At 39.6% G+C, this 26,342-nt stretch overlaps 1 protein-coding gene across 1 annotated transcript in view; it reads left to right on the top strand.

Annotated features, from left to right (window-relative positions):
* LOC136864312 (ER degradation-enhancing alpha-mannosidase-like protein 1) overlaps window positions 1-26,342 on the top strand; it is a 305,977-nt gene that overhangs the window by 27,915 nt on the left and 251,720 nt on the right. The window lies entirely within an intron of this gene.

Genomic DNA, 26,342 nt, shown 5'->3' on the forward strand with positions numbered 1-26,342 from the left:
GAGGCGGGCCACCTAGAAGGTTACGCCTTCTCTCTGGCCAGGAGATTTGGCGGGTTTGGGGGATTTGATGGAGTTGGAAGAGAGGGATCGAAATTTGCTTTGTTGAAGGAGTTGGGAGGGGGTCCCAACCTCTTGGCTAAGTGTTTATTGATCTTTTCTATTTATACAATCTGATTACAATTTGCATGTGTTTTTACATTGTGGTTTTACAACAATAATTGTTTCATTTTTCATTATTTTCTTATTATTTGATGTCTCATGTAATATTTTGAAATATATCCCTTACCCCCAGTTTTTTATTGGGGGTTTATTAGGATATTTACAATGGGGTAGTTACAAGTTATTTACAATACATTTGTTGATTACAAAATTATTTACAGTTGTTGATTACCAAATTATTTACATTGTTTGCATTGGGTTACAGAATTTTTTTTTACATTATCTACAGTTGGTTTGAGGATATTTACAATTAATAGTTATTTGCAAAATTTACAATATTTCCTGTTTTTGCTGTTGGTTACACAATTATTTACATTGTTTGTAGCTGGTTACAGAATTGTTTACATTATTTACAGTTGGTTTTTAGAATTTTACATGGTTGCTAGGACTGAACTTCTTGGTTTTGCTTGGGACGTATTTTACTTATAGGTCCTATACTAGTTTGGATGGTATTCACTGCTTCTGAAACATACAAGAGGTACATTAATACATGGGCTTGTATTTTAACATTAAAATCTGATGGAGGGGAGGAGGTCGCGGAGGGCTCACTGGGTATTTTGGTTGTTTTACTTGGGGTGAATTGGGGGTGGGATTTTCAAGGGGTTGTAGGATTATGGGAGTTAAAGTGATGGGGTTTTGTGACACAGCTTCCTATTTACTTAAGTGGCACCCCCATCGGGTGGGGTGAGGGACCGGAAAAGATGGAACGGTGTTTGGGTGAAGTGGGGGGGATTTGAGACCCCACCGGGTCCCGGCTAGGCAGCGCACTAGCCGGGCTCGGGCGGCAGTCTTGGTTTTTAGGTATTGGAAGTGGGGGCGGAAGATGAGATTTTGGTCCGAGAGGATACCTAGGTATTTTAGGGTGGGTTGTGTGCAGATAGGGGATCTGCGGATCTGGAGTTGGAGATTATCCGGGTTGCGGGATACGCTGATTTTCCCCCATCTACGCCTGAAAAGGATGGACTGGGTCTTCTCAGGATTTAGTTTTAGGTGCCACCGGTCGCACCATGTTAGGAAGGTGTTGAGGTAGGGTTGGACTGAGCGGTTCATGGCTTGGACTGCGTGTAAGGGAGCTAGGATGGTGGTGTCGTTGGCGAACTGTAGGAGTTGGATAGGGGGAAGAGGTTGGGGGATATCGGCCACAAATAGGATAAATAGGAGTGGGGAGAGGGGTGATCCTTGCGGGACGCCTAGTGTGAGGGGGAAGGAGGGTGAAAGATGGTTCCTCCCTGTTTCCTTACTTATAGATAGGTACAGTTCCTGCTTTTGTCCAATCAGAGGGTACCTTACTAACATTCCATGGTAATCATATTACTCTATGATGATATTTTATCCTATCCTGCTGCTTTATGACAATGGAATTTATCTACCATACTTTCCACTTCCTCAAGCATAATTTCACCAGCATCATTGTCCTTCCTGTGAGCTTGGTTGTTCGCGACAACACGAGAAAGTTTTCCTTTTACGCTCAGAAGATTTTAAAAATATTCCTTTCACCTGTCCAGTGAATCCCTGGGATCTATTTTGAGTTCACCTGATTTACTCAAAACGCTATTCATTTCCTTTTTCTCTCCCTTACTGTCCAGAAAAGGTTTTCTGCCCCTTGACCTAGCCTTTCCAGGTTATTACTGAAATGTTACTAGAACGTCTTCTTGGATTCAACAGTTACTTGTTTCGCTCTTTTCCTTTCATGTACGTACAACTCCCTGTGTGCATCAGTACTTGCTTGGAGCTGTTTCTGATACCCCTTCTTTTTACCACCAAAATGTTAGCTTTTTCCCATTTTTACAAACAGCTATTCCCAGGCATTCTATTGCTTTTTATACTAAAGCATTTCTGTATGCCACCCATTGTCTTTCTGTACACTGAACCTTCTTACTGTCTGTTGTTTGGAACTTTTCACTAATGATATCCATGAACTTCTGTCTTGTACTGGAGGAGCTAAAGAAAAAAAAACCATTTACATAGAAATCCCTGCCCTGGTTATGATGCCATGTCTACCCTCTTTTCCAGCAAAGGTTGCATCCATAAGACATCAGCAGCATTATCCATCACAAGTGAATCCACAAAACATTTCAACTTGTTGTAGCCACAAAGACGCACACAAAATGCTGTAAACTTGCGTACACTGGTTTTTATTTACAATTAATTATTTACACATTAATCACGCATAACCTAATCAACTGCCGTCACAAACAAAACACACACATCAACAAATCACCATCTTTAACAACTGCCTATCATGCAGCACATGTTGATTGTAACCTTGAAACAGTTGACTCAGTGGCGTATCCTGGAATCTCCACTGAGGCATGCAACTAGTAACCATGCAGTTAACACAATGTATTAAGTAAATTTCAATTCTACTCACCCTAATTACATGTAGGTGAACTCGAGCCAAAAAGTTTTACTGTATTTTTCTGGATTGAACGTGCGTACACAATTCTTGTTTTCTGTTTTTAAATTTACGAGGGTCCGCCTCTGTGGTGTAGTGGTTAGTGTGATTAGCTGCCACCCCCGGAGGTCCGGGTTCGATTCCCGGCTCTGCCACGAAATTTGAAAAGTGGTATGAGGGCTGGAACACGGTCCACTCAGCCTCGGGAAATCAACTGAGTAGAGGTGGGTTCGATTCCCACCTCAGCCATCCTCGAAGTGGTTTTCTGTGGTTTCCCACTTCTCCTCCAGGAAAATCCTGGGATGGTACCTAACTTCAGGCCACGGCCGCTTCCTTCCCTCTTCCTTGTCTATCCCTTCCAATCTTCCCATCCCCTGCAAGGCCCCTGTTCAGCATAGCAGGTGAGCCAGCCTGGGCGAGGTACTGGTCATCCTCCCCAGTTGTATCCCCCGACCCAGAGAGTGAAGCTCCAGGACACTGCCCTTGAGGCGGTAGAGGTGGGATCCCTCGCTGAGTCGGAGGAAAAAGCCAACCCTGGAGGGTAAGCAGATTAAGAAGAAGAAGAAGAAGAAGAAGATATTTACGAGGGAAGGTAGAGGTCTCCCGGCTTTAACTATTTGAATCTTTTCATCAAACGAACGGCCGGTAAATGGCTTTTCAAACTGATTTACAATTATATCCGTTTTAGACTCATCCATCGTTAATACCACATGTGCGCAAAATATAATAAAAACACCGAAAACGACAAATAGCACAGGAACAGCACACACAGAATGAACTCACAAATCAGCAAAACACACAATGAACTCACTAGTTAGCCACAACTCAAGCACTGGATGTAAGTCACCCCAGTGGCATTGGCCAGTTTCGTCACGTTGGGTTCTCGCTGGGGGGTAATTGTGGGTCCCGTTCGCTGTAAACATGCCGACTTTCTCCAAGTTGCTAACAGATGGCAGAGGGTAGCACGGGTATGGGGTGACAAATTCTGACCAAGTTTCAATTGCAGCGACATCATTCGGAGGGTTTCAGAACTACTACTGCCACCGAATGCAATTTTAAGATTGAATGCCTTACATCCTTAACTCCTCAATTTGCTGTCTCTTTCTTCCTAGAATGGAGTAGATGGCGAGACTACACGAGCACCACACGTAGTCAAGCAACGGAACAAGTTCAGCTGCGCAGAACTTTTGAACTTCTGAGAGATGAAATTGTTAATATTCGACTTGAAACAACCTAAAATCGTACATCGGACAGTTCTTTGTGTTATCATAACGCATGCAATGAATGCCTTGCATTCAAGGAGAATATGCCCCTGAGTTGACTGCTGACTGCTTACATTAGCATTACACCAATGATGTTTTATTATAAACCACCTATTCAATACATCGAAATGTTATTACCATAAAGTGGGGTAACTTCGGCCACTGACGAATAGCAACACTTATTTTCTCCTGCCTCCTATACTGAGAAAGATGAACCACTTGCAACAACTAAAATGTACATACATTAGAATGCTCTATCAAAACTTGGTAGTCAAAAGAATATTGGCAGGCTCATTGTTGAATCAATCAATTTTTTTTCTCAGCCCCGACTATTGTCTTGTCTGGTAACAGCAGAAAAGAAACTGTTCTCTAGCCCCAGCATTCGATTCTCCATTCCAGTGGTTTATGGGATCAGAATGTAAGTACGTCTGGTAACTGATCAACACAAGTTGATGCATTTTATTCAAATAGGTTTTTCAGGGAATAGTTTTTTGATAAAAGTTGTTGTCTTCCGGGGTAACTTCGGCCATGCCAAGAACATGCATGAAAACACTACGCGGCCGTGGGTATTTTATTTACAATCCTGTTTACTTCAAGAACGCTTCAGAAGAGAATAATAAAGGCACAATGACAATAAACGGGGAAGTTTATCCCGACAGGGAGGGGAAAGGCGGTTCCCATTTTCAATGATAAATACCGGTAGACGGATATCAGTTGACGGATGATACACATTTAAGAACTTGATTGACGGCCCAGATATTTTCTAATTTGGAAGACAGTGTACTATAAGGACAGTCTATAAGATTCCTTCTTTTCTGCCCTCTTTTTCTCTCCATATAAGTGGGCTTTATGATTTTCGTACCTTTTATTTATTATGTTCTGTACCATTACAAATATTTTTGCAATGCAACGTGTAATTTGTAATATCATACAATGCTTGTACGCTCAGGCTAAATTAGTTTCTTCTTTGTGGAAAATGTGAATTTGATGACTATACATCTGTTTCACCACATATCGTTTTAATTTCTGCAGGTTTTAAAAAAACATTCACGGTGGCCGAAGTAACAGTACGTCGAAGAAAACTTCGTTTCTTGAGTTATTTTCGATAATCATAATTCATTACTTATGGTTTTCCGTGGTTTCCCATTTTCACACCAGGCAAATGCTGGGGCTGTACCTTAATTAAGGCCACGGCCGCTTCCTTCCAACTCCCAAGCCTTTCCTATCCCATCGGCGCCATAAGACCTATCTGTGTCGGTGCGTCGTAAAGCCCCTAGCAAAAAAAAAATAAATCATTACTTAACAACAAGTACAATTATGTTCATATTTAAAAATGAAGAACAAACATGGCAGAATTTATATTAAATTTTTCAGGAAATTAGAGGGAATATTTCACATTTTAATTTTTAAAATATATGAGAAAGTGGTCAAAGTCAAAGAAAGTGGTTTTACGGTACAATTAGAGTTTCCTCATTAATATGAAGTTATATGCGGGATATGTTTTGCTCCTTTCTACAGCATCATCAGCCGATCTAGAACCTCAAAGGTTGGTTTATATTCTTAACTAATGACTTAAAAACTATTTGTACATATTAAAATCTTAAACTTATTTTACTAAAATATCATAGAAGACAGAATCATTGATAGCGTGCTGTATAAACGAGGACTTAATAGTAGAAAAGTTGATAAAAATACATTCATTTAAAATTATGGTAGAATGAGTTTGCTCTCAAATATTTACAAACAATTGGTATGTCTAAAATCTTGAAGAATGACTTGTGATTCAATCTTAAGAACTAATGATTAGTTATAGTCATTTGAAGTTTGAAAATGAGATTGGGCTAAAAGTTTGTTATCCTTTGATGATAAGAGTCTATAAAATTCAAATATCTTATCATCTTGATAATTGAAACATGTGACAGGTTAAACCTTTAGAGGACACTCTACAAAAGTGGTCATGCATCTTTTGGAGCAACTTCTGAATAATGGCCATGCCATGTTCATGGACAATTATTATAATAGTTTTGCCCTAGCATCTAAGCTGCTGTCAGAAAACACATACAGTACAGGAACACTCTGAGCTGACTCCTCCAACTCTCCAATTGTGAAGACGACAATACTGCCTAAAGATGGAACTGTCGCTCAGTACACCGAGGGAATTATGGTGGGCAAATGGAGGGACAAGCAAGTGGTACAACACATTTCCTCACAATTTGAGAACAATGGGCACTGTCACAAATGAAAGGGGCCAAGAAAAAGAAAAACCTTTGCCATTGTGCAGTATAATGCACACATGAAAGGGACTGATCAGTGTGACCAACTCAAGGCATACTATTCTTACAAAAGGAAAAGGGGAACAAGGTTTAACCTATCACATGTTTCAGTTATCAAGATGAACGTTTAGAGTAGGCGCAGAGAGGGGTTGTGTTCATTAATGTAACATGATTATTGGTTGTTTTGGGGATAAAAGCTTTAGCAAAGTTACTTTTTTCTAGAATAAGCATTTGTAAAAGTTTAGGCAGTTGTTCATGTAAAGGATTTTTCATTTCGATTTTGTCATTTAAGTTTTTTTCCCTATTGAAATGTTGGTCTAGATGGATATAGATATTTTCTACTTCTGTCATAAATTTTCCCTTTTCTATCTTTTTGATAATTTTTAAGTCTTTCTCTATAGTTGTAAAATGGTGGCCTGATTATCTCATGTGAACACTCATAGCAGAATTTTTATTGTGTTCTGCAGCATTAACATGTTCAAGGCATCTTGTGAGAAAGCTACAGCCAGTTTGGTCGAAGTATGAAAATTTAAATTCTACACATGTACACATGTTAGTCTTAGTCTTATGTTAGTGTTACTGCACATATCGCATTAACAATTATATTTTGTAATTATATCATGTATTTTTGTTTTAACTTAACAATATTGTAGTACTTCATTTATACTGTATAATGTATTTGTTGATGAAGTTGTATATAGAGGGCAGCACCGCTTCCGGGACTGTTTTCTGGCGCGAGTGACTGGCTAGGGACAAGGCAGAAGCACGTCAGACATGCCGCAAGTAACATGTGGAGACAACAGTCTCATGAAATTATGTAATTGCACAACAGTGCTAACATTTTAAGCGCAGCCAAACCATTGGCACAATTTTAGTTACGTCCTTTCAAGTGTAAACAATATTTCTAGTGTTTTTTAAGCTACTCGTCCACGATGCAACTAAAATGGCATGCAACTTCGATTTGAGCAAGAAAAGTTGAGTGGCTTCGTGTAAACAGTCATGCAATTCGAAAAGTTGCACGCGCCACTCGGATTCTGCGCAACTTCCAAGTTGCGTGCAAAGTCAAAAGTGGCATCGTGTACACAGCGGAAGAGAGGAAGTTGCGCCATCTGAAAGTGGCGTGAAAAGTTTAGATCATTTTTGTGGCGCAACTTTCTCACGTGGCCGTCTGCTGTGACATTATACTGATGTTGGGAGGTTCACACTCGGGAATAAATTAACGTAAGTACGTACCTGTATATTCTTTATTGTAAATGAAATATAACATGCCTCAAAATAGATACCCATCTTAGTAATAATTACATAATTTACGTAAGTTCATTTACAGGTTACAATGTCTCAGAACACGAAATGGACGAGGGAGATGACGAGAAAGCTGATATATTTAGTTGAAACACAAGAATGTTTATGGAAGGTTGAGGCAATGGACTACAGAAATAAACAAAAACGGCAGAGAGCGTTCATCACGCTGTAAACAGCATCACAAACTTCAGATATTACACGTGAAATAGCGCATGTCGGTATCAATGCTTGATAACTGTCACCTGTAACAAAACAAAATGTAGGAAATTACAATAAGCTAAAAGAAATTATTCCTTATGTGTACTGTATAAAATCCATATTTAAGAAAAATCGGCTTACCTGTTGCTAAATATCTCAATGTCATGTTTTCTCATTAGCGTGTCTTTCTTTTGTATAAACGGCGCTGCTCCTCTCAGTAGATATTCAAAATCAGTCTCTGACTTTCACAGCATATTCTTGTAGAAGACTTGGTCTCCCATGTACAATTCCTGTAGCAAGTTATTAACAACACCACAATGTTCACGACCTAAAATCCATTCCCTCACCCAACTTTTCAGTTTCGCTCTTTGTCGTCTTTATTTTCGTCGCCATAATACAATCAGTGATAAGCAAGCCGGAAGCCGCCAATAACACCTTGCCAGAAGACATGCTTGCTACTATCAACACTCACATCCGCTAGAACAGCTGACTAGGAAAGTTGCATGCGAGAAAACTTGCGCCACTTAAATAACGTGGTGTAAACACTCGGTGCAACATTTCTTTGGGCGCGCAAGTTTCCGTGTTGCGCAAGAAGGAAAAAGGCAAACTTGCGTGCTGTGTGTAAACAGTGCCTGTCATTTTTCTTGCGCAACACAAAAGTGGCATGTAAGTTTTGTTGCATCGTGGACGAGTACCTTTAGTGTCAATGCTTACCTCATATGTGTAAATGTATAATTTTATATGTACAGGCAGTACATACAGTAAGGTGTATTTTAGTCCACGTATAACTGAATAAATCAGTGACTTGTGTGCTCTTTACTTTTTGTAAAACTTGATTTTCTTAATAACATTTAAGTGGTCCTCCGAAAGTGTACTTTATTATGTGGTTATTATATGCGACCACCAGAGGTAAGGTTAGATCGTGAAACAAAATAATGTTTCATCTCGGTCAAACAGTTAGTCTTATGAAACACAACAACAAACATAGGAATACCACCCAGATAGACAATACACAGAGAATGACTACTAAAATTTGGTTACCCCAAACCACTCCCGTCTGCGAATTCAGTGGTATTAAGCGAGAGCTCATTGCAGGATGGAGTGGAGATCCGTTGTGTTTTCCGATGAAAGCCGGTTCTGCCTTGGTGCCATTGATGGCCGTGTGCTGGTTAGGAGGAGGCCAGGTGAGCGCCTGTATTCCATCTGTCCGCGGCATCGACACACTGTACCTACACCGGGAGTTTTGGTCTGGGAAGTAATTTCCTGTGACAGCAGGAGCACTTTCGTGGTTATCCTATGCACCCTGACTATAGATATGAACGTCCGTTTGGTGATTCAACCTGTTGTGCTGCCATTCATGAACAGCATTCCCGGGGCTGTTTTCCAACAGGATAATGCATGCCCCCTTGCAATTGTTGTAGCCCAACGTGCTCTACAATGTCGACGTGTTGCCTTGACGTGTTTGATTCCCTGATCCGTCCCCATTCGAGCACGTATGGGATATCATTGGATGGCAACTCCAGCGTCATCCACAATGGGCATTAACCGTCCCTGTATTGACCAACCAAGTGCAGCAGGCATGGAACTCCATCCCATAAGCTGACATCCGGCACCTGTATGACACAATGCTTGCACATTTGCATGCCTGTATTCAACAGTTAGGCGATTACACCGGTTATTAATGGACCAGCATGGCACATTTGCAATGGTTTTTCTCACGTGGATGTTTACCTGTATTCTTGAACCATTAATCCATTAAATATGTCACCTCGACAAATGTATTGACAAAATTTCCGTATTCTACATTCCTTATTTCATGGTGTTTGTATATTTTTTTCTGACAGTGTGTGTATATATATATGGGACTAGTTTTGACCTGAGTTGGGGTCATCATCAGCTGTATAAGTTAACCTAGAAATCAAATTGGTATAGTACATTCTGATGTTTAGTGTTGCCCAACTTTGAACGTGCTAGTATATCTGAAATAGAGTAATACAAAAGACAACGGTGAACTGTCAGTTATATTTGGCTATGAAAGATAGAGTGAAATATACCGGTACATTGGTAATGTGTACGTTTAGGGACACTATTCATCAGTTATAGTTAAATGCTGTTACATTGTTTGTGGGTCCCTTTAACATATCGTAGAACATATAGTGCATCATCAGCCATGATTTGGTTGTGAAATATGAAAATACAAGTACAATCGTGATAGTATGTAGTCAAAATTCAAAGTACAATCTCTAATGGTAAAAAAATATGACTGTTGGCACACTGTTTATGGGTCACTCCAACTGTTAGATACTCAGTTGGTTAAATGTTGTCATGTGCATCATATATGCATCTAACCATCAATTTGTGCCTCCTTGAATAAACTATTAACATGATGTCTCCTTATCCATGGCGATTTGTACAATTTAACTCCAATCTTACCTCATGTGAACTTAATTTATTAGATTTATGACAACATTTAACCAATCGAGTATCTAACAGTTGGAGTGACCCATAAACAATGTGCCAACAGTCATACATTTGACCATTAGAGATTGTACTTTGAATTTTGACTACATATTATCACTGTTGCACTTGTATTTTCGTATTTCACAACTATATCATAGCCGCTTATGCACTATATGTTCTGTGATATGTTTAACGCGTTCAATGCTGAGGGACCGGATCCAGACCTTAGCGCGTTTCCCGCCAGTGCGCGTGACCCGGATCCGGCCCGCGTTGCCCTACCATTTCTTGTGATTTCAGCTCTTGACGAAGACAGATTGTATGTTGTACGCACCTTGAGTAGTAGTGGTGTGGTATATTTTCGTTCGTTGTTCGTCGCACATCTTTTGGTGATTTTTTACGATTGTGTAAGTAGTGGGCTTACATGTTATAACTTTGAATTATATTTAAATTGTTTTTATCGTGAGTATGTGATGGCTCATTGTAGTGTTGATTTGTCCAGCAGTGATGATGATGTTTACGAGTGAAGGAAGTGCTGATTCTGAAACGGAAAGTGAGGATGAACTGGAACTCAACCCATTCCGGTCAAATCGAACATTCGGCTTGAAGAATATCAGATTTAGCAAAGAAAACAAACTGCTAGTGCTGATACCGGGAGAAAACGAGCCAATTGACTGGTTTCTATTGTTGCTTGATAACAATTTTTTGGATTTTGTTTGTTGTGAGACAAACAATTATGCGTTAGAGTTGTTTTGTGGGCCAAGCACAAAGAGAAATCGCGCATTACGAGATGGAAAGATGTCGATGTCATTGAACTAAAGACATTTTTGGGTTTGCTGATTCATACAGGAACATTGCGAATGAGCAGACTCCAAGATTATTGGAAAACTCGCAGGCTTTTCAACGTTCCTGCGTTTCGACAGTATATGAGCCGGGATCGTTTTCTACTTATATTACGATGCTTACACTTTTCCCCGGCTAGACCTATCACTGATCTCAAACCTCAGTCATTAGAAAGGTTGGAAAAGGTGAGACAAATTATTGATTTTTTTCAGCAATAAAATGTCTAGCATTTATTATCCTTCACGGGAACTGTCCATTGATGAAGCTATGGTACTTTTGGCGGGGTCGCTTGATTTTCAGGCAGTATATAAAGGGGAAACGGCATAAGTATGGCATAAAACTTTATGCTCTAAATGAACCTGAGGGTCTCGCTTTCAAATTTATTGTGTATGCCGGAGCCAACCACCAGTTGTCTGGGAAAGGACACTCTACAAAAGTGGTCATGCATCTTTTGGAGCAACTTCTGAATAATGGCCATGCCATGTTCATGGACAATTATTATAATAGTTTTGCCCTAGCATCTAAGCTGCTGTCAGACAACACATACAGTACAGGAAAACTCCAAGCTGACTGGCAGCACAACCCTCCAATTGTGAAGACGACAATACTGCCTAAAGGTGGAACTATCGTTTAGTACTCCGAGGGAATTATGGTGGGCAAATGGAGGGACAAGCGAGTGGTACAATACATTTCCTTGCAATTTGAGAACACAATGGTCACTGTCACAAATAAAAGGGGCCAAGAAAAAGAAAAACCTTTGCCAATAGTGCAGTATAATGCATACATAAAAGGGACGGATCGGTGTGACCAACTCGGTGCGTACTATCCTTACGAAAGGAAAACCCTTCGCTGGTACAAAAAAAATGTTGTCCATATCATTCAATTGATGATCACGAATGCTTTCCACTTATACAATATGCACAATACCAGGCTTGGAAATCCGAAAATGGTTTTATACGACTTTCGCCTACAAATAGTGGAATCACTTCTGCCACCCCATCAAGCAGAGCTAGTGCGCACTCCTCTGAGAAAGAACAACTTACATCGGTTGGTGAAAAATTATGAACGAGACTCCAAAGGAGGAACCAAACGCAAAAAGTGCAAGGTCTGCTGTAAAGCAGGAAGTAAAAAACAATCAACGTTTGTCTGTTCTGGCTGTCCAGATTTGCCGGGGCTTAGCCTGGTTGGCTGCTTTGACAAGTATAGGTCCTGCAAGAAGAGCTTGCCAAAGAAAGCTGCGCAGAACATCGGCAGTGTTCGGGTGGGTTCAGTAGTAGCACTGCACGCCCCCCCTCACTTCGTTAAATCGCCTTACTGCAAGCAGTTGTTAATGAACCGTCTGCGCTGGCGGTCTGGCCAGCTGAACTGTGACCAGCGTTCGAGTGAAATCTCAGCGCGTGTATGTAATGCCTTATTGTAGTTATAACCAGAGCCAGGACACATTACCCTATAGCATAATGATATTGTTGGACATGCAGAATCAGAAACATTGAATGAAATAACAATAACAAACAAAGAGATTAAGAATTATGTGATCGTAAAATAGCAGTTAACTTACCCAATGGCTTGTTCTAGTCCGCATCTTCTGAAAGAGGTTGAAAGCTGCTCATATCGCCTTCACTGTCATCCACGCTATCACTAACGCTCTCTCCGTCACTGTCACTATCGTTCTCCAGATTAATGATTATGCTGTCTGATACTTCATCCATTATGTGGTCGCTTGCAATGTACTTATTATCAGTGTCGATTACATGCCTACATCGACTCAACCATTCTTCTGCCCCAATTGACGCAATTCCTTCCATCAGCAATGTTCTAGCATTATCGAGTCTGAAAGTAACGTTCTTTTGTGCTTCATAATCTTTAACTTGAGCCCAAAACATTTCGATTTGGGTTCAAGTCTGAGTGGTATGGCGGTAATACCAATATAAATGGTCCGTTATTGGACATTATAAATTTTCCAGCTAGCTCATTCTTGGTTGCCAGCGTTTCGCCCTCGTGTGCTAGGGTGGGCTCATCAGTTGGTACCTAGCACACCTACCAATACGCTGGCTAGTGCATACCGTGGAGGCCACTGCGTAGGCTAACTGGAGCCACCGGCATTGCCAATGCACTAAGAGACTTTGTCTCATTACAAGATATTAGAATCACTAAAAATTGATGCCTGCTTGGCCATCAGATGACATAGATGTTGATTCCCATAGGGAATCTGAAACATTTGTCCTGAATGAGCAAATTCCCTATGGGAATCAACATCTATGTCATGGTATGGCGGTAGACGCAAAATCGTATGTCCATATGTAGCAAGTAGTCTGTTGATTTGATATGACTTATAGCGTGATTTATGGGATTTAATCAAAGCGTACAGTTGGGGTTTTATCATCTCTGTAGAAAACGGAATACCCTTATCAGTCAACCAATCCTGCATGACTCTTTTTCTGGATGATGATGTGGGTGCACGCTCACATTGGACATTATGGTACGAGGCATTATCAGTCACGACTACAGCGTTGGGTGGTATATTAGGAATTCATTTCTCTGTCAGATATTTCTCATAGTTTCTATAGTTCATCTCATCATGATAATCCCCTGTTGTTTGGTTGGATTTGAAAACTAACAAAGCATTTGGAACGAAACCTGCATCTGAACCGGCATGTACCACTATTAATCGTTGCCCTTTCGAGATAGGTGACTTCTGTCCATGAAGAGTACTGTCACTCCAAGCACTTGACTTGTTGTGCGAACTATGCAAATATGTCTCATCAGTGTAAACAATAGGCCTACCCTCTTGTCAGTACCGCTTTATGCTTTGTATGTACTGCACACGTAGGAGCCTTATGTCAGGCTTCTCCATAAGTATTCTATGCATGTCTTTTGTCTTCCTCCATCGAAAACCTAGGCCTCGAACTATCTTGCTTAGTGTTCTTACGCAACCTTTAAACTGTATATCCTCAACCAGTTTCTTACGGATCTTTTCAAGCGTTGGTCTCTCGCCTTCGGTATTGTGAAAAGTGTGAATCGTGTGCCTGACCGCGCATTTCTCAAAATCGTCTTATTCATACTTCTTGACAGACTTCGGTCTTCTCTTTCCAGGCGTTGAAAATGAATCCACTTCACCCCTTTCAATCTTCTTTGCGTTTCGTATTACATTCTGCACGGACCTTTCCGACACACCCGTTGCTTCGGCCACTCTCTTTTGAAAAGCACAGAAGTTTCCAGTGGGGTGGGTTTTGTTTTTCATGAATTTATACACATTATAAATAATTTCTCTAGTTTGATTGTGTAAAGTTTTAGCACTCCCTAATTTAGAACGAAATGGGGGCATTGCTACGTACACTGAATATCATACTACAACAAATTCATTTTCAGGTACGAAATATAAATAAAATATTAATAATACAAGCACACGCTTCTTGCTTCTTTTCAATACACACTTGATAAAGAGCTGTACACTGTGCCTCTCAGTGAGCGGTTGAGTAATAATGGGCCCGGTAATCAGCATTCAGGCGAGACACAGGAGCCCCGCAATGAGCTTAAACTTCGCCAACAGATGTTGGTCTCTGCGCACGTTTGAGTCTCGGCAAGCTCTTGTTGCGGGACCTATACCACAAAGACATGTAACTTGACCAAACAGTGGATAGCGGGTGGAGCTGTAAATTATTGTACATAGTGAAAAAACAACATTAATAATGCTAAATATGGTTTTTACAGTTTTCCTATTTATAACATGCCATAAACAATAATTATTGTAATATATTTCATTATAACATAAGAATTTCAACAAAACAGTGATCGGTGGTGTAGCGCACGGTGCTGAGGGGCCGAATCCGACCCACAGACTTAGACGTCTTCAGAAATTTTAATTTAGGCATGTATAATCCTTATTGCATAGCTTTTGGTGGTGCTATCTGAGGATCCAACCAGCCTCTGGGCTGATGATGTAACAGACAGACAGGCACATGTTTGGAGTTTTGACAACATTAGGTAAGTTTTATATCATTTTTTCATTTTCAGTTTTTGGGGGTGGGAATGTGTACTTTGCATAGCAGCGAATGTGTTAAGGGATCCACAAACAATGTAACAGCAATTAAGTATATCTAACTGTCAAATAGCGTCCTTAATTGTACACATTACCAATGTATATTTCCACTCCTTGTTTCATAGCCAAACATAACTGATAGTTCACCGTTTTGTTTTGTATCACTGTATTTCGGATATGCTAGCGTGTTCAAAGTTGGCCAACACTAAACATTAGAATGTAAATACATCTTATTATGTATTATACAAATTGATTTCTAAGTTAACTTGTAAGACTGATGATGACCTCAGCTCGGGTCGAAACTAGTCCCATATCTAAGTGTGTATATGTGTAAATAATACAGTGATTTAGTAAACAAATTTGTATTGATTAGGTGGATCTAACACCATACCACAGTTAACAAAAGTGTTATTGGCTGTAAATTCTGATCCTGAATTCCCAGATTTGAAAAAATCCTCTCTTCAACACACTACTGACAGATATAGGTTTTGAATTCATCAGCAGAAATCAAAGCATCGTAGTGGACGGAGATGATATTAAATTGTGGTGTAGGCATTATCTCTGCAAGATAAGAGAATTTAGACAACATTGGCGGAAATTATACTATTTGGACAAGACGTGGATTAACGAAGGGCATACAACATCAGAGGCATAGCAAGACACTACCGTAAAGTCCAAGAAACAGGCATTTCTTTCGGGTTTAAGTACAGGGTTAAAATATTCAACAGGGAGGAGTGAGCGACTGATAGTATTACACATTGGAAGTGATGATGGTTTTGTGGAAGGTGGTGATTCTGTATTCGAGTCTAAAAAAAAACCTGGATACTATCACGATGAAATGACTGGTGACGTATTTAAATCGTAATTTCAAAGAATATTACCAAAGCTGATGCCTGATAGTGCTATCGTGTTAGACAATGCTCCTTATGACAGTGTGAAGTTCGATCGTATCCCAAACAATTCCTGGAAGAAAGCTGAAGTAATTTCCTGACTGAGAAGTAAAAATGTAACATGCGACAAAGGACTTGTTAAAACCAAATTGCTGGAATTGGTGAAGACTCGTAGGCCTCAGTTCGAGGAATATGTAATAGATGACTTAGCCGAACAAGCAGGTCACACTGTGCTCTGACTGCCCCACATTTCACTCTGAATTAAACCCAATAGAGATGGTGTGGAGCTAGATCAAACCTTATGTTGCCAGCCTTTAACACCACTTACAAACTGTGTGACGTGTGTAAACATCTTGACACAGCATTTTGTGAAGTGACAGCTGATCAATTGCGTTCCTATGTCCAGCATGTGATGCGTGAAGAGAAAACTATATGGGAGCTGGAAAGTGCCATAGATGCTGTAGTAGAAAAAATGAATATTAATTTAGGAGAGGATTCTAGTGATGTATGTAACCTTTACGGTGTACACAAACACAAATGAAGCATGAAAATTAAATTAAGGTAGACTAAAAATTTTTAGATGCGATCAAACAATATCGAAAACATGTGCACGTTTAGCACATGAAAACAACAAACTGTAACAATCAGGTTGGGCAACATGGCGGCTAAGAAACGGAGATGGGAAGCGGATGGGACCATACCCGGGCAGTGAGAAGGTATTGGCAGTGCTGGTGAAGCGAAATTAGTGGTGATTGAATTTAAATACAATTTACTGAATTGATAGTAAAATAACATTACAATCAGAACTTGCGCAAATGATAAAAACAAAAGATTACACTGAACGTACTTCTATGACTCAAAGTTAACAATTTCAAGAAGGAACATTTTACTGAACGTAAAAATTTCATGGTGCTAATATTAAGTAACATAACAGAATTAAGTAGTAAGTTTAACAACCTATTGCGTTGCAAAGTAAGAGTACACGCTCACAAGGAAGGAAGGAAAAACTGAAAATAATATACATCTTAGCAGAGAGCCCTTTTAAAGAGGCAACCTTTTCAAAAACACTTCTGAATAAGGAGCTTGTCCTAAATGAGAGTATGCTAAGAGGACACAGATTTACGAGAGGCAGCTCCGAGGGGGAAATTTACAATTTACAATCAAAGAAAGAGGGAATTGAAAATTTTACATATAAAAACAATTTATCAAACCAAAAGGAAAAGGGAACTGCCTCTAAACAAAAATTATATGAGTAGCCGCAAGTGCTAAGTCATGTGAAATTAAATTCGGCGACTGAGAGAAAAGCGGGTAAGCTCCGGAGTTAAAGAAAAATTAAATTGAACACTACATTTTAAAATTACTACCCGAAAAAAGAAATAGAGTGTGCTTACCTTATAGGGGGCCCAAGAGACCCATCACCTGGAGGAGATAACTTCTCCCTTTGCCAGTCCAAACAACAAGACGAAAATGAGCTTGGTTCTGGCCAAGAGCTCCGCGGCCGCAAATGGTGAAATCACGAAACAACCAATGAGAGCCCTGCATTTTTAACTTTTGCCAATAGCAAATAGTTTTATTATGGCCAATGAGGACCCAGAAAAATACTGCTGACAAAATACCGAGTGTAGCTTCGAGAAATTTCCAAACTGATGCAACCGGAAATTCCTCGAAGCATCCTACCAGAACTGGCACTTGCACCACACCGTACCCCACAAGTTTTTTTATCTTACCTTCAAATGTTCGTAAGACCTAATAACATTTTTCATAATAGCCAAATAATTTTGGAGAAGTGTCAGAGTAATTAAATAACCTTAGATATCTTTACATACATAAAAGATAAAGAAAACCATGTTCCCTATTAAATATTACACACACAGTCACTTTCCTTTTATAGTCCAACAAATAAACATGTGAACATACAATCATTCTACATTCAGTTTTCCAAGGTCAGATAAATATTTTACAATCACTACATCCTCCCCGCCCTCAAATTCGAGCATAGCTCGATAAAAATAATTTTATTACACTTTATTAGCAGTCCAGTTTCTGCATTATATTTTCATCAGTTTGAAATGTCATTTTTATGTTCACTGAAAAATGAAATAAAATACTACTCTGTGAAACAAGGTATTTTGTGCATTGGATTTTCAAAAAATTGAAATGTCACTCTTATGTCCACTGACAAGACATCCACTGCTTTCTTCATGACGTTTGACACGAGTAGTTCTTGTGTAGTTCTTACTTTATTTACATGGTAGGAGTTGCTACTGCTGACCACTAGTTATTTCTGACCATGTGACTGATGACTCGGCCGATGCCACCAGCCTCCATTTTAATTCAGTTCAAACTGGGTTCACAAGCAAGTAGTCCTGCAGTTCATCCATACCTTGAACCAATTGGTATCAAGCAGTGAAATAGGGCACAGTCTAGCACGACTGGCGTTATCAGGACATCTGGTATTGGACGATGTTCGCCAAAACGTAGAAGGTGCCCCTCAACCAGGCACGTCAGTTTGTCACGAAGAAACAGGTTGTCCTCATTTGGAAATCTGGCCACTGGGTTGCAGTGTAGAACAGCAGAGCCCAAGATATTCAGCGTGCTTCACCCCTAGGCATGACGGGTAGAAACAGGGATTGCAGCCCCCTCCGGCCACTGCAACATAAATTCATACGCCGCAGACAGGGAGTTCCAAGAGCTAAAGCCACCCCGGTGGACAAAAGCCTCGAGGCACCTAACTGGTGTCTCAACGACCTCCATCGGGAGATCCCCTCCCACAGACTTGGGACTACCCCAGCCCCACCCCCCGAGGCAAGCACTATAAATAATTTCTAATGGAAAAACAAAGGTGAAAAACTAAAGAAAATCCTGCCAGAGTTTACCCTTATTCCAGAAGATTTTACCAGAATCCCTAGTTATGAATATGTAGATCTTAATTCTACTCAAAAGACATACTAAATTAAACCTAGCATGATCATAAATACCCATTCTCATTACAGCTAAGGCAACTCTTAATTAAGCTTTTAACTATAAGATTGAAAAAATTGCTGGCCAGCATATTAACTAGAATTTTGCTTACAACTAATACGTCATAACTACCCAAATGTCTTAAACGGTTTCTAGAGTATCATCTCAAAACTAGGGGATTTTTATTTGGGGCAAGTGAACACGACTGATCCTCTTTCTTTCAGGATCACTGACTAACATGACACAGGGGTTGAAAATTTCAAAATAGTGCAGGGACCTTGAAATCTGGGGGATAACTTACTAATAATATGGTCCGCAGCACTGCTGATGGGATGAGTCTTTACATAAACCTAGTCACCCACAGACAGATTGTACGGTCTTTGCTCGTGATTGTAGTTACATTGAACTGTAGCGTAATAAACCTTCAAACTTTTACGCGCACGGTGCCAAGCAGCATGGATCATTTCTGGATTAGCGACATCAGGCAGAAGATCGTAATGGACCACAGATTAGAAAGTGGAGAATTAGGGGTAAACCTGAGCATCAATGAGGCAAGAGTTTGCTTATGACTTTCATGAACAGCAGTGGTGGTGGTAGTTGTGATTTTTGTTTTAAGAGGAAGTACAACGAGCTAATCATCCTCATCCTCATGATCAGCAGTATTGAAAGCAAATGTTAACCAATTAAGTGATGAATCCCACTTAGAGTGGTCAGCAGAATGGTAGGCAGTAAGAGCAGATCTTAGATTTTGATTGACTCTTTCAGCATAATTAGGCCTTGGATAATAAATAGTAGTCGTCACATAAGAAATAGATAAGTCAAAACAGAAATTACAGAATTGTACAGATGTTAAAGCTCTAGCGTTGTCGCTCACCAAAAATTGACAGGGTCCAAATGAAGCAAAGATCTACTTCAAGCGAGAAATAATAGTATTAGCATTAGCCATACGAGTTGGTAACAGCCACATAAAACGTGGGAAAGCATCAACGCGCACAAGTATGAAACTATGACCGGTTCGTGATCTCGGAAAAGGGCCAATGAAATCTATAAACATTATCTCCATCGGACAAGAAGCTTGCTCAGATGACAACAGACCTAGGTGGGTATTAGGAGCAGGTTTACTAATATTACAAGTTTTACAAGATTTGACCATGGTGCAGATTTCACCATCCATAGATTTCCAAATGAAATGTTTACGGATTTTCTCTCTAGTTTTGAACAAACCGAGGCGTCCACCAACAGGGGATTCATGGAAATATTGGAAAAGAGTAGCAACCAAATTAGCTGGAAAAACAATTTTGGGGTCTCTACGACCGTGAGCAGGACAACATAGAATACTGTTCTTAAGGACATATGGTTTGACATGTTCACCAGACTTAATCCTGTCGATAATAACCTTCAATTCAGCATCATCTTCCTGATGTTTACCAATGTCTTTGAAAAGGAAAGGGGAATTAGAACGACATTAACAAAGGCTGAAACTTGTTCAGGAGAGGGATCTGCAGGTTCTGATTGAGGATCAGAACTGCCAGGATAGGACATCCTACTGAGAGTGTCAGCAACAACATTTTCAGTGCCACGAATGTGACAAGCTTCAAATTGAAAAGCTGAGATGCGTACTGCCCAACGCGCAAGACGACCAGTTCTTCTTGGTTTGGCCAGTACCCAACTCAGTGCCTGATTATCCATTTCAAAATCAAAAGGTAGATGTTCAAGATACGTTCTAAATTTTCCCAAAGAGAAAACAACAGCTAAGGCTTCCAATTCATAGATTGAATAGTTGCGTTCAGCAGGGTTTAGACTACGGGAAGCATAAGAAATTGGACGACGTTCATCTTCAAATTCCTGAAGGAGAACACCAGATATACCTGTAGATGAGGCATCGGTTTGAAGAATGAAACGTTAGAAAAATCTCCACCACAGGAGCGTTACACAAGGCAGATTTCAAGTTGGGCATCACCCCACTCAAATTTAGCATCTTTTCTCCTCAAGGCATTTAATGGGGCTGCTCTTTAGGCGAAATTGGGGATGAATTTATAGAAGAAATTGACCATGCCAGCGAACCTAGCTATAGCCTTAACATATTTAGGGGTGGGAAAATTTTGAATAGCCACTGTACAAGACTGCTCAATGGAGGCACCTTTCTCAGACACAATATGCTCTAAGAAGGACATCTGGGGCTGTGTGAAAGTAACTTTGCTAGCCTTAAGGGTTAGTCTTGCTTTACGGAATCTTTCAAGGACTTCATTAAGATGAACAAGGAGCTCTTCAAAGGTTTCACTGAAAATAACTAAATCATTCAAATAAATATATACAAATTTGAATTTAACGTCTGACAAAACATTATCTAGCAGCCAAGTAAGGGCCGCAGGGCCTGTGGCTAGGCCCAATGGCACACGCTCATATTAATAGAGGTTCCAATCAGTAGCAAAAGCAGTGAGGTGCTTGCATTCTTCAGCAAGAAGTATCTGATAATATGCCTGATTCAAATCAAAAGTGGTAAAAATTTTGGCATTAGTAAACCAAGAGAAACAAGAGTGTCAGTCAGGAAGAGGAACAGATTGAAGCACAACTCTTATTTAACATTCAATAATCGACTACAGGCCTAAACCCACTCTGTGGTTTAAGGACAAGAAATATGGGAGAAGAATAAGCAGATTTAGAGGGACGTATTACACCATCAGCAAGCATTTGATCGATAATAGCCTTAAGGGCTTTCATTTTAGGAGGCGACAACCGATACGGAGGAGAAAGAACAGGTACATTGTCAGTTACTTCAATTTTATATTCCAAAACATTGGTTAAGCCTAACTTATCGGTAAACACATCAGGAAATTTATCAGAAAGATTACTAAGTTGGTTGGCTTGATCATTAGGCAAATGATCAAAGTCAAAAGCTTTGGGTTAACCCGTGTCTTCAGAAACAGCATTGACATGATAAGGAAGAATAGGGGAACGATTACACAAGGTAAAGATCCTAATGGAAAATTTAAACTGGAACTCATTGTACTGGAGGTCCAGTATCATACCAGTTTTGACAATAAAATTTGGACCCGGAATGAAAGGACAAGATAAATCTTTCGCCACTAGCACAGGCATTTTCCACGTGAAATTATGGATTCTTATTTTGACATCCAAACGTCCAATCATTTAAGGAATTAGTGTTAGCCGTATGGCAAGTTAAAGATACAGGTTTTAAAGAAGGGAACTTACAAACAGATTTCATGGAGTTATACCAATTTTCACTCATCAAGGTGAGGCTACTTCCAGAATCAACCAAAGCACAGACAGGTTCATTGTTCACCGCTAAGCATATGTAAGGTAATTTACAAGGAGGAATAGCTGAAATACCACAAGATTGTGGGAAATTAACACTAGGGTTAGGCTGAGGCTTGTTATCAGCTACTGAATTGTGTAGGTCATCATCTAACCGACGGTGATAACAGACGAATCATGAAGCTACACTATAACATTTGGCACAAGAATTGGTGGTTAGTCGTCTAGAATGACCATTCCCAGGACGCCCAGAGCCAGAAGAATTGCGAGGACACTGCCTAGAAAAATGTCTATTCAACCCATGGTATCTACAATAATTATTCGGGGGAAGAAACTCTACCCACACTAGGGGTTTGAATTGCCTAAGGTCTCAATCTTAGGACAATTCCTCTGGAAATTTTCAAGTTGACCACCTGCGCACCAGTGAATTACATGGCTTGGAAGAAGAGGAAGCGGTACTAGTGACCTGAGAAGACATGCTCATTGGAGGAGGAGGTAACGCAGCGTGTAGCTGGTCGGCATACCTAATACCCTCGGCAGAAACAGTGATATCTTCCAACTGAGCGAAGGTAGCTGGTCGCGGTGAAAGAGCAAGATACGACCGATAATTAGGTGCAATACCCTCAACAATGTTAGCAACCATTTGAGACTCAGAATAGTTGAGCATAAAAATCCTAGCATTGAACTTAATGTCCTGAATATATTGAGACAAAGTTTTATTCAAATGCTGCACTCGGAAATAATGCTTTTGCACCAAAGAAGACATGCACGAGAAGGAATTAAGAACTCCAGTACATGGGCATGAAATTCGTCCACTCTCCACCTTTCAGAAATGGCTCTTATGATGTGCTCAGAAAGAGCTCCAGATACATGTGGACTTGGAAGAAATTATCACTACTTAAAAGAGTATACAATACCCTGATCTTTAAATTCAACCAAGAAACGTAGAAAGGAAATGATCTCATCAATTGAATTAGCGGTGAACTTTGATACACCCTTAAATACAGCAGTTAATGGATGAGGTAAATTAGAAAAAAAATTTAGAAACAGCAGGTGTAGTAGGTACCTAAGAAGGACTAGATTGGTTCTGGGAAGGAATCACAGTTGTATAGTAATCTTGGTTCAAACGCGCTTGGGAAAAGTTTGGAGTGCTGAAAGTGAGGTTAGGACTGCAGTTAGATTGCAACAAAATCGGGGCAGATATTCGCATCTGCAAAACATTTTTGCACATTTGAGAAACCACCGAAGCATTTGATACAGGTGACACTTGGACGTGGGGATATCTTTGCATTTTTGGAAGAGGAACAGGTTGGGTTGCAACAGAAGGTTGAGACAAAGGCACAGTTAAATTAACAGGTGCCATAGGAATAAGAGATATACCAACTTGTGTAAAAGAACCATTACTGGTATTACTCACGGGCAGAGAAGCATTTGTAAATATAGCAGGAGAAGATTTCAGGGGAACATCATCACAAGTTACTACTGTACTAGTTTGTGAAGCAGTTGATACAGAGATAGTCTCACTGTCACAAGATTCGGACGGAGCTGACACATGAACTATAGAACTGGAGCTGGGCAACGCATTGCCTTCCAGCAAGCCTACTATTTTATCGAAAATTCCAGAAAACTGTGATAATAACAATTCACACTCCTGTCGTTCATTTGCAGATAAATTAAGAACTAACAGGTCGCGAATCCTGTCCGCGTAATGCTGCACTTGGGCTTTCACATGTGTTAATTGAGCATTAGACGGTTCAGAGAAACAAAAAGACAAAAAAAATTGCTCCAAATTTGGTAAGTTTATCTCTAACAATTGTCGAAGATGCGCACACTTCGTCTGTTGATAACTCGGGGACTGATGCCTGTATATTAAGTGATTGCTTTAACAGGCTCGTGTCATCTCTAACTCTTCCTGTCAAATTCAATTTACGAATACGAAGTTCTTAAACTAATTTCTCCTTCCTCAAATGGAAAGGGACAGGGATAGCACGAGACATGTTGACCAAACAGCACTATGAGATTATACTTTACTTAAATTTTAGGTTATAATCACCATCAATTTCCCTTCTTTAGCAACCAAAGGCTCTGCTAACATTATGTAACCTTTACGGTGTACACAAACACAAATGAAACGTGATGATGATGATGATGATAATAATAATAATAATAATAATAATAATAATAAGGTAGACTAAAAATTTTTAGACGCAATCAAACAATATCTAAAACATATGCACGTTTAGCACATGAAAGCAATAAACTGTAACAATCAGGTTGGGCAGTATGACGACTAAGAAACGGAGATGGGAAGCGGATGGGAATATACCTAGGCACTGAGAAGGTATTGGCAGTGCTGGTGAAGCGAAATTAGTGGTGATTGAATTTAAAGACAATTTACTGAATTGATAGTAAAATAACATTACAATCAGAACCTGCGGAAATGATAAAAACAAAAGATTACACTGAACGTACAAACTTCCATGACTCAAAGTTAACAATTTCAAGAAGGAACGTTATACTGAATGTACAAATTTCACGGTGCTAATATGAAGTAACATAACAGAATTAAGTAGTAAGTTTAACAACGTATTGCGTTGCAAAGTAAGAGTACACGCTCACAAGGAAGGAAGGAAATGTCCTAAATGAGAGTATGCTAAGAGGACACAGATTTATGAGAGGCAGCCCCGAGGGGGAAATTTACAATTTACATATTTATACAATTTACAATCAAAGAAAAAGGGAATTGAAAATTTTACATATTAAAACAATTTATCAAACCAAAAGGAAAAGGGAACTGCCTCTAAACAAAAATAATATGACTAGCCGCAAGTGCTAAGTCATGTGGAATTAAATTCAGCGACTGAGAGAAAAGCGGGTAAGCTCCGGAGTTAAAGAAAAATTAAATTGAACACTACATTTGAAAATTACTACCCGAAAAATGAAATAGACAGTGCTTACGTTATAGTGGGGGCCAAGAGACCCATCACCTGGAGGAGATAACTTCTCCCTTCGCCGGTGGAAACAACAAGACGGGGACAATAAGCTCGGCTCTGGCCAAGAGCTCTGCGGCCAGAAGTGGTGAAATCGTGAAACAACCAATGAGCGTCCTGCATTTCTAACTTTCGCCAATAGCAAATAGTTTTATTATGGCCAATGAGGGCCCAGAAAAAAACTGCTGACAAAATACCACGTGTAGCTTCGAGGAATTTCCGGTTGCATCAGTTTGGAAAAAACTGGCACGTGCACCACACCGTGCCCCACAGGTTTTTTAATCTTACCTTCAAATGTTCATAAGACCTAATAACATTTTCAATAATAACCAAATAATTTTGAAGAAGTGTCAGAGTAATTAAATAACCTTATACATCTTTACATACATAAAAGATTTTAAAAAAACCATGCTCTCTATTAAATATTACACACACAGTCACTTTCTTTTTAGAGTCCAACAAATAAACATATGAACATACAAGATCACACTATAATTCTACATTCAATTTTCCAAGGTCAGATAAATATTTTACAATCACTACAATGTAAGTGACACCAAATCGTCCATTCTACAGGGAATCAAGCCTCTGGCAAGTTCATATTAATGAATAATGAAATATGGTCTAAATATGCATACTTGTTAATTTTCATGGCAAATATATTTCGTAGTATTGATGTATTTTTGTTACTGTATCTCAGATATGTTCATATGTATATATCTGTCAGTTTTCATTTATATTCATATTGACGGAGTGATACAAATTGTATATGTCTACTTTATTCTTTTGTTGGAGAAAATGAAGCAAAAGTACAAGAAAAAATAAATCTTTCGAATGGCAAGTTTAAAGAATATGGATTACACATCATTAAAACAAAATCTGTTGAGCTGACTATCAGCATTCATGGACTATGTATGGATTTTGCAAAATCCTTTTGATTATGCATCAAATTTTGGTCGTACTTACGGAGAATTCGTGATTTTTCACTTACAGAAAGAGATTTCCATTTTTCAGTTTTACACTTCCAAAACTTACTCTGTGGTTCACTGTAGTACTGTGCAGAATTTAAGAATAAAGTTTACAGACTGTATAAATATAACTGTATTGACAGGGATTCTTTCTTGTGTTAAATTCCGTTCCTGGAAAGGAAATTTCCGTTAAGGTGTTAAAGTATGTTCACTCCTGAACGGTGTTTGCCGGAGTGTCTTCAGGTAGGAGGTGAAATTTCTTCTGTGCA

This window comes from Anabrus simplex, chromosome 2 (genome assembly GCF_040414725.1).
Source record: "Anabrus simplex isolate iqAnaSimp1 chromosome 2, ASM4041472v1, whole genome shotgun sequence".
Lineage (NCBI taxonomy): Eukaryota > Metazoa > Arthropoda > Insecta > Orthoptera > Tettigoniidae > Anabrus > Anabrus simplex.